At 39.5% G+C, this 20,007-nt stretch overlaps 1 long non-coding RNA gene across 1 annotated transcript in view; it reads left to right on the plus strand.

Annotated features, from left to right (window-relative positions):
• The first annotated feature begins 19,453 nt into the window (after positions 1 to 19,453).
• The window catches only part of LOC121020792 (uncharacterized), a 4,107-nt gene continuing 3,553 nt past the window's right edge, over positions 19,454 to 20,007 (plus strand). The window contains exon 1 of the long non-coding RNA XR_005786285.1: positions 19,454 to 19,466. This is a non-coding gene — a long non-coding RNA (uncharacterized LOC121020792). The remainder of the gene's footprint in view (positions 19,467 to 20,007) is intronic.

Here is a 20,007-nt window from a genome sequence, read left to right on the forward strand (position 1 = left end):
GCCAGTTGGATGCCGAAAACACCCTAATACTCAGCTTTGCATGCAAGATTGTTGCTTGTCAAATAATTATAAGATATGAGGCACTGTCGTGAAAACGGGATAACTTGCTGTCCCTGAGTCATACTAGCCCGTGATTACTTGCCTCTGACCTGGTGGGTTACACCATGGGACTTCACCACTTGCGTTCAGTTTGATGCTTCATTTATTCTTCCCCATTTTTGTTTCAAGGATTGTTCTATTTTTATTCTTATGTTAGTACTTTCACTGTACATCTTGTTTCTTAGCTTTACCTGCCCCCCCCCCCAATCTGTTCATCTACACACGTTCGCGGTGATGTCCCTTTTCTCACATGCAGGGAGAAGCCTGGAGCACTTCACCCCAAAGCTGCCCCCACAACTGAAACAATACGTGTGTGATCTTCAAGGCAATTCTGCAGATATGGCAGCTCAATCGTGCCTTTTCTTCCTACATATTTGGAAATAAATTTTTTTTATGTTTATTTATTTTAGAGAGAGAGAACAAGCAGGTGAGGGGCAGAGAGAGAGGGAGACACAGAATCTGAAGCAGGCTCCAGGCTCTGAACTGTTAGCACAGAGCCTTGTGTGGGGCTTGAACCCCTGAACCGTGAGATTGTGACCTGAGCCAAAGTCGACGCTTAACCGACTGAGCCACCCAGGCGCCCCCATATTTGGAAATAGAAGCTTAAGATTAAACAATTTATCTAATGTCACAAAATATTTTAATAGCACGGTCAGGATCAGGATTCAAGTCTTTCCGTTTTCAGCTCCGCTTAGGGTTGATTTGAGTCTCTAGTGCTTTGCTCAATGCCTGGAAAAAAGGTATTCAATAAAGTATATATTTTATTAACAAATAAAGGTACATAAAAATGAAATAAAGCTCAGAACCCTTCATCAGTTGCTTATGTTTTATTTTTTATTTTGCAAATACTATATTCACCACAGAACATAATTTAATATACTTAGAGTAAAAGGAGAAATAGCAAAGTGGTTTAGACCAGTCATCTCCAGAGTGAATTGCTTATATATCCGGAGGTGTTCAAGCATACAGTTATGGCACAGGGGAAATACATCAGGGTTTTAGATATGATTTTTGTTAAAGCAATGCCCTGTATTGTTTTAAAAGTCAAACAGTTCAAAAAGTTTTAATGAAAATGTCAGTAATCTTCACCTCCTGTCCATCCTTCATCTCTGTTGCCAAGTAAGCCGTCTATGTTCTTCTCAGTTATTTTTCTTGCCATTTAATTCCATATTTCTATTTGTATTTGCTTTTTAACTCGTCCTCTTAAATTCCATATTTGTACATTTTAAAATTGTGCATAAAATGATAGTAGGATAGGACATGTGTATGTAATTTATAAATATCTACATATCGAAGGCACCTACAAAACTGTGGTCTAGACTAGAAGCGTGAACCTCTATCTACAGTGATCAGGTAGATGATCGTCCAGGGGCCTGAGCAGCGCAGAAAGACCATTTATGTTTTTGAAATATGCTCTGGAAAAAGGCCACATTTCCTCTGCAAGTATAGTCTAAAGGGTCTTGGGAAAATGGTATTAGGGTCTATGGGAATCTTTCACAACATGCCTTGTGACCATCTATAATTGAACAGAAACAAGATAAATGTAGAGTAGACACCAGGGTTTGAAATCAAATCTCTAGGAAGTGCACTTGTCTTTAAGCCAAATGCTCATCACTATCACTTCTCACCCAAAGGCTTTCTTTTGTACCGAATGTAGTCTCCTTCACAAACTCGGGCAGTGTGAGTTAATGTCATGAGTGAGACTTGGCACAAGTCATGAAGCCACAGGGGAACAGGCAATTATTAATGGCATAAATACTCATAAATTTATTTCTTAAACATGGAACGCCTGCAGCCTTGTTTTTTCCCCAGGCCGCTGAACTAGAATCAATTTATCATGTGTAGCTTTCTGGTATACAATTTTATTTCAAATGGTTTGCACTGAAAAGAACACCTCCCTTTTTGAAGGCATTTTTATCTCTCTCTTATCTAATTGTCAAAGAATATTCTTGCATCATTGTATCTCACTTCAAAAACATCATATGATAATTATTCTTAACGGAAATTTATCTTAAAGCCTTATTCCAGCTTGATCTATAGATTCACTGAAATCCCAATCATAATTCAAGTAAGTTACTTGGTGACTCAGTTTGTGGACAAACTGATTCTACTCTACTTAGAGTAAACTCTTGTGCCGTGTAAGCCAGCGTCACCAGACGCTTGCAGACTTCATGGTGTTGTCTTATTTGAGACAGGACATCACTGTCACAGTGTGGCATCAGCACGTGGCACATGGCACTTACTGACAGAGTAAGAACTCCAGTATCTGGTGACAATCTTGAAGCCATTGGTTACCAGCTGCCTTAAAACATTTCATATCTCCAAAGATTTGTAATTAAGAGCAAGGAGTCAAATAATCACCAAGAAAATAAAACACAGTATTTTGTCTATTTTTATTTTCTTTCCTAACTATCATTTGTGTTTTGGCTATTTTCCAGAGGTGATGTTTCCTGGCAATGAGTATAGCAGAAGCTTGAGAGATACGAGTTGGATTTTCTACTGCTACCTGTGAGTAACTCCTGAACATATTTTCTGCATTTAGGTATCTGGGTTTCTTATTCATTCAGATGTTACAGAGAAATCTTACTAGGGCCTCCTGAGATGTAGATGGAAATGTAAGTCAGACAGTGTTTGCCCTCAAGAGCTGACAGCGTAGTGAGGATGATGAGAAAGGTAAGCACATGTGAACAAGAGTGTGCACGTGCTGTTCCAAGGCAGGTGAAAAGTGAGATTGGCAGACAGAGTATCTAAATCTCTCGGAGTGACCAGGTCTGAGATTCCAACAGGAGTAGACATTGCTGTTGGGCTGTGAAGGATGAAAACAAGGTTTACAGTCATAAAAACAGGTGGGTTTCCAGAAAGAAAGAGTAGCTTGGGATATGTAATAGTGCCTGCCTGCCATTTGTTGAACATCCATTATGTGCTAAGCAAGGACTTTCTACACACGAGTTTTGATCTTATTAAGATCATGATTGTGATTTCCATTTCACTGAACAGTTTCATGAGTCAGAGAGGGCATGCCACTTGGCCAAAGTCATGCTTCTAAGAGTGGCTGAGATTAGATTTGAACAGAGGTACATCCAACTGGCTCTGAGCTTACATGTTTCCAAAACACCACAATGGTTCTCTCTCTACACAAGTGTCAATTTCCCTTCCAGCTGAAAACTCTAACCTTTTGAATTTCCAACATGTGGAAACGTCGGGAAGAGTGACAGTGCACAGGAATGGATTGCTGTGATCATTGTTGAATGCTGTACTCTTTCTGTATTGCAACACTTTATTTATGCCACAGCTGCGGGATTTAAAGCACCATTCTGGGAGTCTGGAGGTTTATGCCATTGGCTGCATTTTAAATAGACACAAAAAAGGTTATATGAGGAGGCTTCTCAGTGAATATTTTTATGGTTATATGCGTACGTGTATCTATCTCTCTAGTTAATGTAGTATCCGTCTAGCATTCAGAATGAGGGGCATTAAAACTCTTGTATCTTCCATGAAGTTACCAATTCAAATGAGCCCTTTCATGATTCCCAGCTAGGTGATGAAATGTCTGAGATGTTTACAACCGACTTTGGTTCTTGTTCTTCCCGAGCTGATTACTTCCTCGTTGGGCAGTAATGATACTATTTTGGTAAACGGCATGCCTTCTGGATGTGGAACTACCTGGGTATTAATCCCAGTTCTGCCATTAAAATATGTAACCCAAGACAAGTAAATCAGCCCCAAAAGCCTGATTTGTAAAGTGGGGATTTATATTTGTTTCACTGGACTGTTCTGAGAATTAAGTATAAATAGATCCAGTGTGTAAACTCTCAAACATTTAGTGTGTTTTACCATAAAAAAATAGGTATTGCTCACAATTACTATGGGAATAATTGCAGTATGTAAATTAGCCTTCTCCATCAGTAGCTGGGTTATTTCCCGTTAACACAAGTTCGGTTATTCAACCAAATATTTACCAGAAAGTCAGCACTGTGTTAAAATTCAAAAAATTTTATCATAAAAATAGTATTTTCATTGGTTGAAGGAACTTGAGATCTAGAGTAAAGCTCCTTGTGTCAGACACCACACAAAGCAAGGAGAGAGCAAGGAAAAAATAAATATGAAAGCTCATCACACTGTTTGGAATATATCTTCATGGGGGTTGAGATTTGGCCAGTAATTCTCCTTTTTTAGTGGGGTCTTTGTCTGGTTTTGGAATCAAGGTAATGCTGGATTCATAGGATGAATTTGGAAGTTTTCCTTCCATTTCTAGTTTTTTGGAAGTTTGAACAGACTAGGTATCAACTCTTCTTTAAATGTTTGGTAGAATTCCCCTGGGAAGCCATCTGGCCCTGGACTCTTATTTGTTGGGAGATTTTTGATTACCGATTAAATTTCTTTGCTGGTTATGGGTCTGTTCAAATTTTCTATTTCTTCCTCTTTCACTTTTGGTGGTTTGTGAGTCTCTAGGAATTTGTCCACTTCTTCCAGATTGCCCGGTTTGTGGGTATATAATTTTTCACAGTATTCTCTTATAATTCTTTGTATATCTGTGGTGTTGGTTGTGATCTCTCCTCTTTCATTTGTGATTTTTGTCTTTTTTTGGGTCCTTTCTATTTTCTCTTGGAGAAGTCTTATTAATCAGTTTTATTAATTCTTTCAAAGAATCAACTTTTAGTTTTGCTGGTGTTTTCTCCTGTTTTTTGTTTGCTTCTGTATCATTTATTTCTGCTCTAATCTTTATTATTTCCCTTCTTCTGCTGGCTTTCCTCTTTATTTGCTGTTCCTTTTCTAGCTCCTTTAGGTGTAAGATTAGGTTGTTTACTTGGTACTTTTCTTCCTTCTTGAGATAGGCCTGAACTGTAATGTATATAACGATCAGGACTGTCTTTGCTAATCCCAAAGGGTTTGGGCTGACCTGTTTTTATTTTCATTTGCTTCCATGTATTTTTAATTTCTTCTTTAATTTTCTGGTTAACCCATTTATTCTTTAGAAGGATGTTCTTTAACCTTCATGTATTTTAGGCCTTTACAAATTTTTTATTGTCATTGATTTCAAGTTTCATAGTGTTGTGATCTGAAAATATGCATGGTATGGTCTCCATCTTTTTGTAGTCGTTGAGGGCTGATTTGTGGCCCAGTATGTGATCTGTTCTGGAGAATGTTCCTTGGATACTCAAAAACAATGTATATTCTGCTGTTTTAGGATGAAATATTCTGAATATATCTGTTAAGTCCACCCTATCCAGAGTGTCATTGAAAGCCATTGTTTCCTTGTTCATTTTCTGCTTAGATGATCTGTCCATTGTTGTAAGTTGGGTGTTAAAGTTCCCTAGTATCATTGTAGTGCTATCAGTGAGCTTCTATATATTTGTTATTAATTTATTTATAATATATATAATATATATTATATTATATATTATATATAATTTATTATATATATATTATTATATATAATATATAATATATATTATATAATAATATATATAATATTATTATATAATATAATTTATTTATAATATAATATAATATAATATAAATATAAAATATTTATAATTGTTAGATCTTGATAGGTAGAGCCCTTAATTATGATGTAATGCCCTTCTTCATCTCTTGTTACAGCCCTTGTTGTAAAATCTGGTTTGTCTAGGGGGCACCTGGGTGGCTCAGTCATTTAAGCATCTGACTTTGGCTCAGGTCATGACCTTGTGGTTCATGAGATTGAGCCCTACTTTGGGCTCTTGCTGTCAGTGCAGAGCCCAGTTCAGATCCTCTGTCTCCTCCTCTCTCCGCCCCTGCCCCGTCCATGCATTTTCTTTCTCTCTCTCAACAATAAACAAACATTAAAAAAGATAAGTAACATTAAAATAAATGAATAAATAAAATTTAGTTTGTTCGATATAAGTATGGCTACTCTGGCTTTCTTTTGACATCCATTAGCATGATAGATGGTTCTCCATCCCCTCACTTTGAATCTGCAGGTGTCTTTAGGTCTGAAATGAGTCTCCTGTAGGCAGCATATACATCAATCTTGTTGTTTTTCTTGATCCATTATGACACCCTCTGTCTTTTCACTGGAGCATTTAGTCCATTTATATTCAGAGTGATTATTGAAAGATATGAATTTAATGCCACTGTGTTACCTATAGAGTTGGTGTTTCTGGTGATGTTCTCTTGGCCTTTCTAGTCTTTGTTGCTTTTAGTCTTTTTTTTTTTCCTCCACTCGAAGTCTCTCCGTTAAAATTTCTTGCAGGGCTGGTTAGTGGTCACAAACTCCTTTAGTTTTTGCTTATCTGGGAAATTCTTTATCTCTCCTTCTATTTTGAATGATAGCCTTGCTGGATAGAATATTTTTTGGCTGCATATTTTTCTGATTTGCCACACTGAATCTCTCCTGCTACTCCTTTCTGGCCTGCCACGTTTCTGTGGATAGGTCTGCTGTGAACCTTATCTGTCTTCCCTTGTAGGTTAAGGACTTTTTTTTTTTTTCCCTTGCCACTTTCATGATTCTTTCCTTGTCTGTGTATTTTGTGAACTTGACTATGATATGTCTTGGTGATGGCTGCCTTCTATTGAATTTAATAGGACTTCTTTGTGCCTCTTGGATTTTATGTCTGTGTCTTTCCCCAGATTAGGGAAGTTTTCAGCTATAATTTGCTCACATAAACCTTCTTCCCCTTTTTCTCTCTGTTCGTCTTCTGGGACTCCTATGACATGAATGTCCTTACACATTAATAAATCACTGAATCCCCTAAATCTGCCTTTGTGAATACTGACCTTTGTTTCCCTCTTCTTTTCAGCTTTGTTTTCCATAATTTTATGTCTTATATTGCTACTTTTCCCCTCCCCCACTCATGCTCTGTCTGTCTGTCAGAAAAATAAGTAAATGTTAAAAAAAATTATAACTTCATTAATTCTTTTATTCTGATGGTCTACAGTGTGTTAAATAATTTTTATAATGTCTGCAGTAGCATACAAAAACAAAGCAGTAACAACCTAATTTAGGGGTAATGTAGCAAGTAAGTAAAATACCAGCTAGAATACAAGGGGCTGCCTGCTCTTATAGTAGTATGCACGTGCTAATACGGGAATGAGAAAACATAGTAATTTTTGGGATTCACGGGGCTGTAACGTTTGAGCTAAGTCATGAAAGATGAATAAGAGACAAGTTCTGGCTTCACGGGTGAGTAGCCTGTGTAGTCACACAGATCCTTGTATTCAGTATCACAGACAGTGTTTTCCATTGGAAGCAGGATTTGCTTTTAATGTGGAAAGAAGGTACGATACTGCATCATATCCTTTCTTAATCATGTTACTTCCATGTATTAGCTAATTGCTTGTGCTGAAAATGAAAATAAAGAAGGATAGGGAAAGATAGGGCAACCGATAGTTTATTTTCCTTTTGTTTGTCCTTACTCTTCGGTAAGCAGAAGGTACAGTGTCAGTAGAATGGGTGTAAGGTAAAAACAGATGAGACAGAGCCAAGGAAATAGCCAACAAAACAAAAAGATGACCTACAAAATAGGGAAAAAAATTGCAAACCTTGTGTCTTTCGCTAAGTCGGAAAACAAAACAAAACAAAACAAATAGTCTAATTGAAAAATGAGCAAAGGAACTAAATAGACATTTTTCCAAAGAAGATAACCCAGATGGCCAACAGCTATGAGGAAAGGTGTCCAATGCCAGTAACCATCAGGGCAACGCAAATCAAAACCACAAGATGATTTCACTTCACACATGTCAAGATGGCTAGTACCAAAAAGACAAGGAACAACAAGTGTTGTTGAGGGTGTGGAGAAAGAGGAAGCTTTGTGCACTGCTGGTGGGAATACAAACTGGTGCAGCCACTGTGAAAAATAGTATGGAGGTTCTTCAAAAAGTTAAAAATAGAACTACTGTATGATCCAGCAATTCCATTCCTGAAGAAAATAAAAACTCTATGTTGAAGAGATATCTGCACCCCCACGTTCACTGCAACATTACTTACAATAGCCAAGACATGGAAATAACCCGTGTCCATCAGTAGATGAAAGGATAAAGAAAGAAGTTGTGGTATATTTACACACACACACACACACACACACACACACACACACTCTCACACAGGATATTACTCATCCATTAAAAAAAAAAAAGGAAATTCTGCCATTTCTGACAACATGGATGGACTCTCTGAGAGTGTTCTACTAAGCGAAATAAGTCAGATAGAGAAAGACAAAGACTATATGACCTCACTTATACGTGGAATTAAAAAAAAAAAAACACCCAACCAAACAAAACAAAAACAACAAAACAATCAAACTCAAAGAAAATGAGACAAGATTTTTGGTTACCAGGTATGGGGAAGTGGGGCGGAGTAATTGGATCAAGGGGGTCAAAAGGTGCAAACCACCAGTTATAAGATAAATACCTCTGGGCATGTATTTGTAATGTACAGCATAATGACTATAGTCAATACTACTCTATGGCATATTTGAAAGTTCCTAAGAGAGTGACCCCTAAAGTTCTCATCACAAAGAAAAAAATACTATTGTTTTTCCTTTTTTGTATCTACATGAGGTGCTGGATATTAACTAAACTTATATTCATTTCGTGATATATGTGAGTGGTTATGTGGTGGGACTTTAACTCATATGGTGGTATATGTCAATTGTGTCTCAATAAAATGGGGGGGGGAAGTCTTAGATGACACAGTTGTGTGCAGTCTGTCCACTGTTCCTTCGGGAGTGAAATACAGACATGTGTTCAAGCTATCGAATACAAATGGTGCAATACCAGTGACCCACATATGAGTTGAATGTTTTCAGACTGGCATTTCAAAACTGGTGTGTTTGTATTTAAGACTGGGATTGAACAACATAAAGAATAAAATGCATGCTAATTTTATTTTTCTTCAGTTAGGACATTAAATAGCAAATAAAAAATACAAAAACAAATAAACAAACAAACAGCTATGTCAAATCCAGACAGACTATTGAAGAAAAGAGAAAGTTTTATATTTTAATGCCTTGTCACCGCACTTTTTTCCCCTGGGGCCTCCTGTTTTCATTTTTCAGTGGGCCCACAATTTATGCAACCAGCTGTGATGAGGATGTACACTGACTAATGTCCCACACCATCAGCTTGTGAAGAGAAGTAGGATGTGGGGCACATAAATGCTGTGCTTCCTGGAACAAACCACGCAGATGGATGAGGCGAGGGTGCAGTTGCCCTGAAGCTCACCGCAAGACTCGCTCTTTTTGCTGGGGATCCTCGAAACTATCTGAAAATTAAACCCCACTGTTGGATGTCAGTGACAGTTTATGATACTCAGTTGAGAAAGATGCATCAATGTTGCAGTGATTCCTTTGGGAGAAAGCATAAGGAATGTTGGCCATATTGTCACAGAATTTTATGTCATCTGTGTTAACACACACACACACACACACACACACACACACACACACACACAGAAGAGAATTTCCTGGATGTCACGCTGGTTTTTGATGATAAACAGAAGCAAAGAAGTCAGGACAAGTGACAGATGTGACAAGTGGGGACCTGGGAGAAGCGGGACTGCATGTGTTGTGGTTCAGCTTCTAACCCGTTTCCCTGAACCAGGCCACACTTGGATTCCTGCAGAAGTGGTCTTCGTGGTCTATCCAGAGGGCCACGGTGAGATGGGGAGTCACGCATTTAGAAATCAGTCGTCAGTCATAGCCAGTTAATGCTTATTCAACCTTGAGGATTATAAATCAGATCATTTTTAATTAGACAAAATTAATGATGTCAAGACACAAAGGCATTAGTGCATTTTTTAAGACAAATTACGAAGGAGTGTCATACACTGAGACTTTAATTGTCAGCTTAGAAATGCTATTGTTTTCAGATCCTTCCAGGAAAAGGCCATCTATTTTAACCAGTCCCAAAACATTGATGATTAAATTAAAGCTGTCCTTGGGAAGCAGAGCAGAAGACCATCATCACCCGAGTGTATAGAGGGTAGAGAATTTGAAAAGTATTTGTCCACGCAGTCCTTCACAGATGAAAGTAATTTACACTAATATAGTTTTTGTAGTTGGTTAATTTTGCTTGAAATTTGTTGCTAATGAAAACAAACAAACCAATATTTAGCACTTACTGAGAGCCTCTTATATGCTAAACATTGTGCTAAGTATGTGACATGATTATATTATGTAATACTCATAATCCAACTAAGTTTTAAGATGCTCTTTTTTTGCCCATTTATACAAGAAACACTGCAGGTAAGAGAGATCTCTCCACTCTGCCTTTTGTATGATAGGAGATTTGGCAACTACCCCATTGCGTCCCCTCACCTCCTCGTCTACTCGCTATAAATTGTTATACTTCCTACTCCAATTTAAAATGTCTGTGAATATATCATTTATAAGCGTAAAGGTGGCCTACTGAGTGTGAGAATTACAATGTATAAATGTGTATGTTTTAGAATTCTGTAAGAGCTCATTTGTATATTCTAAGACATGGAGATAAGAGGAATAAACTAACAATTGAAGCCTGTGTTGTGAAGGATGAAGGGAGGGCTATGAGTGCATTCTAGAAAAGAAACGTACCTAAAAATATCAAGTTTTGGGGCACCTGGGTGGCTCAGTAGGTTAAGCATCCCACTCTTGATTTTGGCTCTGGCCATGATCTCATGGTTCAGGGAATTGAGCTCCACATCAGGTTCTGTGTTGACAGCTTGGAGCCTGCTCGGGATTCTCTCTCTACCTTCCCTCTCTGCCTTTCCCCTGCTTGTGTTCTCTCTCTCCTTCTCTCTTTCAAAAATAAATAAGCTTAAAAAATAGAGTTTATAACAGCAATACAATGACTTGAGGGACTCCTGAGGACAAAGGGTTAATGGGAAACCCTACAAATCCAGACAGAAGTAAGACCGCCCCTATTCCTGGTGAGGAATCCCAGACTACTGGCTCAGCTAATTTGTTAGCCCCCCCCTACCCCCCGCCTTGATCAGGCCACCCCCAAGAGCAAAATGTCACAGCTGGCTTCACTACACGATGCCAAGAACACACAAGACCCAGTGTGTTCACTTAGGTGCTCAAACTACCTGGACTTGCCATAGGACCCCGCGTGGGAACATCTGCCGTTCAAAGTAGGAATCAAGGGAAACAGCTCAAATCACACTGTCTCTCCCTATCTCTTTAATTCTTCTGTTGATCTCTTGTCAAATGGACCTTTACTTAACCATTTTAAAAACTAAGCTGTATTTCTAAACTTGATGTCTTCTGAAGTTTGTTTCCTGTTTTAAAGAGGCATTTTGGCCCTTACAAAATTATTTTTAAAAATGTAAATTGCCCTTATTTTTATCTAGTACTTCTTGGCCTCATTTTTTCATTTAAGTATTTTTTCATCTGGAGTTTATTTTGATCTCGGGACCGAGTAGCGATTTAACAGTATTGTTGCTCTGGGATGGCTAATTATCACAAAATAATTTATTCAATACTCTATCTTCCCCCCCGCCCCCAATTTAAAGTGTCGGTTTTATCACATGCTCAATCCCCATGTGATTCTGGATCTATTTCTGGGCTGTCAGTTCAGTTCCATTGATGATAATCTATTCCTGGCTGGTGGCATGCTGCTTTCATTATTGTAGCTTTAGAACTTCTTTAGATATCTGGTTGAATCAGTTCCTCATCTTTGGTCAGGAACATTCTGAAGAAGATTTCCTAACAAGATGTACAAGATCGCTTTTTTGCTTTTGAATTTCATAACCAACTTCCTCAGAGCTGGAAAATCCTGATACATTTCATTAAATGGTGACGTTTATGACATTAAAACTTAAGTTCTTTCTTGTAGACTTTTATTAATGTGTATCCTTCTTGTATAGAAATTATATCTTTTACAGTTTTGTTATTCTCTATTTAAGTATCATTACAATTCCCTCTCTTCCATGGAAAAGACACATTTTTTTTTTCCTATAGGATTAAATATATGTGGGCTGGCTGAAGACACAAAGTATGTAGAGAGACATGAAACATACTCAAGCAAAAAGAGACTCCCATTTTTTGTTTTGTGGTCAACCTGTCTCCCCACTCCTACTCCTGGGCTTTTACTTGGTAAGTTGCAAGAAGCTAGGCTAGTTTCTACCATGAGAATGAAGGTGGATATAAACGGAAGCCCTGAAGTCAACACATGCGTAATATACATGCCTGCATCAGGGGATTCGAATTCTATGGTAGCTGGATACTCCCCATCTACCTTTAAAGCTGGACTTGCCCATGAATAAAGGAATCATAGTGACTCTGATTTTGTCAAGACTCATAAAAATCTGGAGTAATCTAAGAGTGAAAAATTAAAAACTAACCCAGAGAGATCATATTGCCTAGGTGTTTGTATTTATTTTTTAAAAATGTTATAATGTTTAAATGAACTTGCGAATACCCATTACTTTTTTTTATAATTTAATAATGTCGTTTCTTTGCCATGTAAAGATCCAGCTGGATCACCTGTCTAGTTTACAGCCTTTCCTATTTTACTTCTCTTGTTATTCAAAAATAGGATGCAATCCGTCGGACCCTGGTGGGTACACTCATAACCTAAGCTGAGCCAGCCAGAGTCTCTTCCTAGGGACTCTGACCTTAGAAGGAAAAGAAAACCAGTCTCTCTGGGTGATTTTTATATGAGATACGTGATCTCACAAGCTCAGGGCTCCATTTACACCTGCCATGTCAAGCAGTGAGGAGAAGGATAGCTCCCAAAGCCCGCAGTCCAAGTAACATTTTGCAGCCTAGCCAAACTGATCTTGCAGTCAGTGAGACGTGTCTGAGTTTTTTTCACTACGCCCTCCCCCTCTTCTTTTATTTGGCTTAAATTAGCTATGACTTGCAATTAAAAAAAAAAAAAGAACAAAAGCCCTACGTAAACCTAGTCAGTGGCTAGATTAATGGCCTCTCAAACCTGCTACAAATCCCAAACCTGTGATTTGGGCAAGTTGTCTGACTTCTTTCATTCCTTGAGTGTCTTCCACAGTAAAATTGGGAGTTCAAACCTACCTTCAAAATTATAAAGAGGATTGCAGACTAATCTTGTGTGCTCAGGCAGGCTCCAACTGACTTTCAAGAGCCAAGTGTTAAATATTCAAATATTATGCCCCTTCATTGTTAATCCTGTTAATAGCTTGAAATTGGCAACAGGGAAAGTAGTTAAACCACGAAGATTGGCAGTACTGTTTAAAAAGCTGGAGGGTTTTTTGTTTTTGTCTTTCGTTTTTGTTTTTGTTTTTTTTATGGCTGTTTACCAGCACACCCCTGATTATACTAATGGATATAAAGCGCTTAGTATACTGGCTGGCCTATCACATGTAGTCAGTAAAGTGTTGTTATCGTTATTACTAGAAAATTATACTGCACGTTCCACACCAATGAGCCTAAAGAAGTCCAGCTGTTTGTATTATGAAAACATATACCAGATGTCATTAGCAAATAGGGAAGCCATGATCATCAGAGCTTGTGCTCTGGTGCCAGGAACTGTGTTGGTTCAGGTCTCTTGAGAAGCAGACACCAAGGAGAAATTACACGTGCAAGGACTCCTCATAGGGAAAATGCCTGCGCAAGGAAAACAGGAAGAGCGTGGGTTGGGGGGGCCAACAGACCGGGAGGCAACTGGACCTGAGTGAAGGAGGAGAGCGGCAAGGGTGGATGCAAGCTGCTGGACTGCCTGATTCTCCCCGGAGAAACACCTGAGGGCCCTTGCTCACCGGCGCCCCCTGCCGTTCAGGTCAGCCAGGCACGTTTTCAAAACCGCTTCCAGAAGTAACTAGTTTCCTGTATGCTGGCTTCAAAGATGCTGCAGATGTTGCCAACTCTATTTTTTTTTTTAAGTTTTTCTTTAAATCCAATTTAGTTATCATACAGTGTTCTAGTAATCTCAGGTGGACAATTGGTGATTCAACATCTCCATACATCACCTCGTGTTCATCGCCCGTGTCACCCATCCGCTTTAGCGTGCCTAAAAACAACAATCCTTGTAACGTAAACGAGAGCTCTCCGGGTCCCTGAGCATGAATTTGGATTTTTATATGCACCTTAGGTAGTTTTCAGGGAGTGGAAGGAATACTATAAAACCGCATTTTCAGAATTTTTTTTTCCTTTAAAATTATGAGGTTATTTTAATCACCTTACGTATGGGGTCACTGTTGTGTGCATCTGTAAAATAATGAGGCTGATTGTTGAGATTCATGCAGGGACACAAGAACAACGATGAAACCTGGGCTCATTATTTGGAGTCCCTCTGTTCTTAAGGCCTGAGTCTTCCCATCCTTGCCTAAGCACCGTTTTTCTGGTTTTCCTCCTTGCCAGGACAGCACGCACAGGGAGTTGCCTTCATTTCCATTCCTTTCACTTCTTTTTTTTTAACAGTCTCCTTTTCAGTGATCTTGTTTTTACTATATCTCTTATTCTTTTGATACCATTTATTTTTTTTTTTCCATATCTCTGGTGCTTCTCTCTTGTATTTGCAAAGCCAACCTCCTAAGCCAATAGTTTACAAAAAAAAAAAAAGAAAACGAAAAGAAAAGATTCTTACAATTATCTCGTTAGTGGTTTTAGGATTTTCAGGAATTTTTCAGGAATTTTGTTTCCTCCGGTTCATCTCATACAAGAGCTTTCTTAATATCTAAGCCAGATCACCGAAAATCTACTCCGTAATTTTGCCCGTTGAACAAAGGAATTTGAACTCTACACTGGCATTCTAGATTTCTTTATGTTCTGCTCGATGTACACAGTTCTTCAGTTCTTACCCCGTGTCCTAGAGGTAACTGTTTATGTGATGAAGGTTAGGGTTTATATGGTCATTTGGGAGAATGATGGGTCGAACAAAAGTTAATGGTTTCACTTACTTAAGACCTCAGTTCCTTGAAGGTGCCACAGTGCAAGTGAATTTTTAAGACGGATATGCAGTATGACTGTTTTCAAGACTAGTGGCCTGCACAAAACACTTTTGTGAAAATCAGTCTGATTTTATTATGTCATTCCCGACAGCCACCAAGGCTGTCACATGCACCTCTTTTTGTACATGAGTTCATCATCATGTCTGTATCTTTGTTAGGATCTTTCCTCATCCAGATTTAAACATATATACAGATTTTGATGTAAGATGGACCTTCATAGAGGATGAGACTTGAAGTGTTTGACACATGATAGACTTGGACAGACTCTCTCGTCTTTAGATTGCTGCGTTCAGTAATTTTGAGATACCTTTGGAAGATTACCAGCCAACAATGACATCAAATTTATTCTTCATTAACCATTTTATTTTCTTTTACTTTTATTTTTTTTATTATTATTTTTTATTTATTTTTGAGACAGAGAGAGACAGAGCATGAACGGGGGAGGGGCAAAGAGAGAGGGAGACACAGAATCGGAAGCAGGCTCCAGGCTCTGAGCCATCAGCCCAGAGCCCGACGTGGGGCTCCAACTCATGGACCGCAAGATCTTCACCTGAGCTGAAGTCGGACGCTTAACCGACTGAGCCACCCAGGCACCCCCATTAACCATTTTATTGATAGTCTATGAATCTTGCCTCTGACTGTGTTGTTTTCAAGACTTTTCTAATTGGTTTGTTTGGTTAATTCCTGTGTCCCCTAGAAGACCATGCGTATTTCAAGGCCAGGTTCCAAATGTATGTTTTCTGTAGTACCAAGCAGAGATAGGGTGCTATGCATGAGGTGAGGTTTGCTGAATTACAAAGTAGTAGTTGGGGGCAGGATCTGGGAAGACTCAGGAGTCAGGGATACAAGAATGTGAGGGAGGGAAGTTGAGATAGAAAGCATAGCAATGCTTGCAGGAGAACAGTACTGGTATGATGAATCTACAGTGTGTGCTGGGACACACGAATGCCTTTCTAATGTTCTCACTTGGCCCTGCATCATGAACTCGTTCACTGTTCACATAAGCCACTAATTGCAGCACTTGGAAAATAGGCTTTTGTCTATAATAGCCCAAATATTTCAAGGCATTGGAGCCTCCTAAAGTAGCAGAACTCAATTTCTCTTAGACCGATGGCCTCTGTCTCTGCATATATGCTTCACAAACGCACCGTTTGTGTTTTTAATATATCATACAGAGATATGGCCTCCCTGCGTTTATAGCTGTTGTAAGGTATTATGCCCAGGGGTATACAGGGTCTGGAGGAAGATTGCTAGGATAAACTAAGAGTTTTTAAACTCAGAAGTTACATGTGAAAGGGAAAAGGCTAACACATACTTGACTGAGGGTATTTTTTTTAAATGGAAACTAGAAATTATTACAACTTCAATGTGTTATCCCCGTAATAGCCCAGCTGATAGCACCAGTGTCTATGTGATAAGAGCCTCAAAGAAAGGTGAGGCAAAAGTCACTTAGAATGACTTGTCAATGAGGTCTTCTGTCTAAGTGACAGTTCTAAAAACAGTGAAGGGTCAATTTTGTGCACTTCAGCTGATTTGATTCAAGAGGCTAACTCTTTACTAAGGAGACTAATAGATAACCTTCAAAAGCTTTCCTTTAAAAATAGAGACACATTTGACTTCTGAATCTAGAATTAACTTGCATAAACGCCAAGTAAACTGCCATGGTTGGAAAGAGGTTAAGAATGCAGGGTTTGACAGGAAACTGAGTTCTAGTTTTTATCTTCTACTTAGCACCCATTCTTTAAATAGATCCACATCTGCCCCCTGGGCACAGTCAGTGGTGGAAGAGACAGGTGCCAAGCCAGGGAAGAGACCAGCCACAGCCAATGGAACCTTTGGTCATCGGGTTGACCTATCAGTTCTGCGACAGTCAGGGTCTAATAAGGGCTGGGCCGAACCATGTGGAGGCTCCTTTTACCTAAATTGGAAATGTGAGAGCCTGTCCTAAAAGTGCATTGGGGGCTCCTGGGTAGCTCAGTTGGTTAAGTGTCCCACTCTTGATTTCAGCTCAGGTCATGATCTCACGGTATATGGGATTGAGCCCCTTGTGGGTCTCTGTGCTGATGGCACAGAGCCTGCCTGGGGTTCTCCCTCTCCATCTCCTCTCTCTGCCCCTTCCCCACTCATGCGCACATGCGCTCTCTCAAATAATAAAAATATTTTTTTAAAAAGTGCATTGAAAGGTCATGCTTCCCTCAGGCCTCCCTTGTCGTAGTGAAGCGAGGGATTGTCAGGACCCGCTGGTGAGTTGAAGAAGGAATTACTAGTGGTACAGCTTTTATTTTTCAACTCAACCCTACGTGTGTTCTCCCTGGTGAGGCTGTGCTTCTAGAAACTGTGACTACATCTATAACGTTGACCTCCATCAGTGGCAGAGAGAACTCTGGACGGTACTGTGAACTTCTGGCTCTGGGCCCCACCCTATAAATGAAATAAGGGGGGCACAGGGGCAAAGGGGAACAGTGATCACCTTTTCGATAAAGGATAGCATTACATGAAACTGAAATGTGATTTTATTGAAACTTTTCTTCTGGTCATCCACTTATTTTCTCACAGAATTGTAAACAATTGAAGCCTTAACCAAACTGATTAAATTCGTGTTTCGGCACCATGTTTCTGTCCCTAAAATATAGTCATGTATGTGTAGCCAGTTCTAAGACACAGTCTATGGTGTTCTAATGTATGTAAATGTTTTTCTTTATAGAGATAGAAACATACAGAATGACCTCCTATACAGAGAGTGGGAACAGTCCCCACGTAGATGAACTGTAATAACTTTAACAGTATCTTAAACATTATGGCATTTAAATTTTTTTAACGTTTCTTTATTTTTGAGACAGAGAGAGACAGAGCATGAACAGGGGAGGGGCAGAGAGAGAGGGAGACACAGAATCTGAAACAGGCTCCAGGCTCTGAGCTGTCAGCACAGAGCCCGACGCGGGGCACGAACTCACGGACCGTGAGATCATGACCTGAACCGAAGTCAGACGCTTAACCGACTAAGCCACCCAGGCGCCCCAAACATTATGGCATTAAAAAATTTTTTTTTTAATTTGTTTTAATGTTTTTATTTATTTTTGAGACAGAGAGACACAGAGCATGAGCAGGGGAGGGGTGGAGAGAGAGGGAGACACAGAATCTGAAACAGGCTCCAGGCTCTGAGCTGTCAGCACAGAGCCTAACGCAGGGCTCAAACTCACAGAACGCGAGATCGTGACCTGAGCTGAAGTTGGATGTTTAACCGACTGAGCCACCCAGGCGCCCCAACATTATGGCATTTTTGATAAAATGGAATCTTTGAATAAGTGTCTGACCATGTCAAAGAGCTCTTTGGTGTTTGGCTGTTTCTAATTTACACAAGTAGAGTGCTGAGTGTTCTGGATGTCATCAAATATGAGCCCAAGGGTCTCCATGATATTATGACCTCAGCAGTGCTGTGTTTAGCCTCAGGGAGGAGGGTAGATGGTCATGCCTTATATGCTCTTACGCTTATATGCAGACCCTGTCTCCTGGTTTTGCTTTGGGCCCTTCCATATGTCTCAGGCTCAAGTTTGTTCAAGAGTCAAAAGAACTTTAAATGGAGGCTGATTCTGGTCCTTAAATGAAATTGTGCTATTTTATCTTATGCGGAAATTGTCCTTCAATGTCTGGTGCATTGAGAAGCAGGAAAGACTTCAGTTGTTTTCATCTATGCAATAACAACAACAATGATGATAATAATTAATAATAATAATTAATAATAATAATATTAGACATTTATGGTTCACATACTGTGTCCAGGTATTCACATATAACAAATCATATAAGCCTCACTGCACAATGTAGTCAATACCATGATAACCATCATGTGCTAGTTGCATAAAGCAGTCAAAGTGCTTACAAAATGTGGGGAAATCAGTTGTACTTACATAAATGGTTAGAAAAAAGATGATGGCAGAAAGCCACCACCACAGGGTGACAATGCCCGAGGTGAGCTAGTGAGATATTGTACTGGGATCGCAAGAAACTTGTTCTATCACCTTCAGGAAACTACTTTCCATCTGGCTCCAATGTACCTTGGTCACAAACTCCACTTGAGCCCCAGACCCTTTGCTACTTACGCACACAAGTTAATGATTACTGTCTGATTGTTTTCTCCACATTCACCATGTGTGTAAGATGTTGTTTTCTTCACACTCACCACGTGGGTAATATCTTGTGAGCTCAATAAATATGGAGAGAAATGCCTACTCGGGGCTCTTGTCTCCTACCAGATGTTAGCCTCTTTCGTATTCAATTCTGCATCTGCTCTCTTGCTGGACAAGAGAGAACTCCAGACTCCTAGTCTGCGACAACAAAAGTTAGTCAACTTCCCATTGCTAGGCAGGGAAAGAGGCAGTGTTTGAACCCACTGTATGTTCCTTTGCTCTTAGACTCTGTCACATACTGCCTCCCAGATGATGCAAATGTGGTAAACCAATGGGCCAGCCATTTTTGGACAGTGTTCATGTCAGGGCACAGCTCAGAAGATGCCTGTGGGTATAACAGGTATGGAGCACATGGACCTTTGCTCCATTCATAATACATGGGGAGAAGGAATACATGAACTGGTTTTTCAGGGTATTTCTCTTGGAAGAGTGACAGAGGTGAATTTCAAGAAACAGGTGGAGGTCCTAGTTGGGACCTGTTTATTTCTTGCTGAAGTCTCTGAACTTTATGTCATATATCAAGAGGAATACCTAAGTAAAGATTCTGTAGAGAGGTAGGTACAATTTGATGAAGTCAGAAGAGGAATCTCTGTTGGGAAGATCTCTAAGGGCAGGACCGAGGGCGAAAGGGACTAGTGTGAAGGTCGTCAGTGTAAATCAGAAACTAAATCATGACAACCTGCACCAAGGGTAGGAGAGACAAGGAACACAAGTAGTGGGTGTGTCAGCTTTCACGAAGGAAGTATTGGATTATTTTCCACAGGACCATGACCCACATACACTGTGCCAAACCTCCACACCAGTTAAAGGTCCATTGATTAGGGACACCACTTG

The sequence above is a fragment of the Herpailurus yagouaroundi genome, unplaced genomic scaffold (genome assembly GCF_014898765.1).
Source record: "Herpailurus yagouaroundi ecotype Mexico unplaced genomic scaffold, PumYag 251, whole genome shotgun sequence".
In the NCBI taxonomy this organism is placed as follows: domain Eukaryota; kingdom Metazoa; phylum Chordata; class Mammalia; order Carnivora; family Felidae; genus Herpailurus; species Herpailurus yagouaroundi.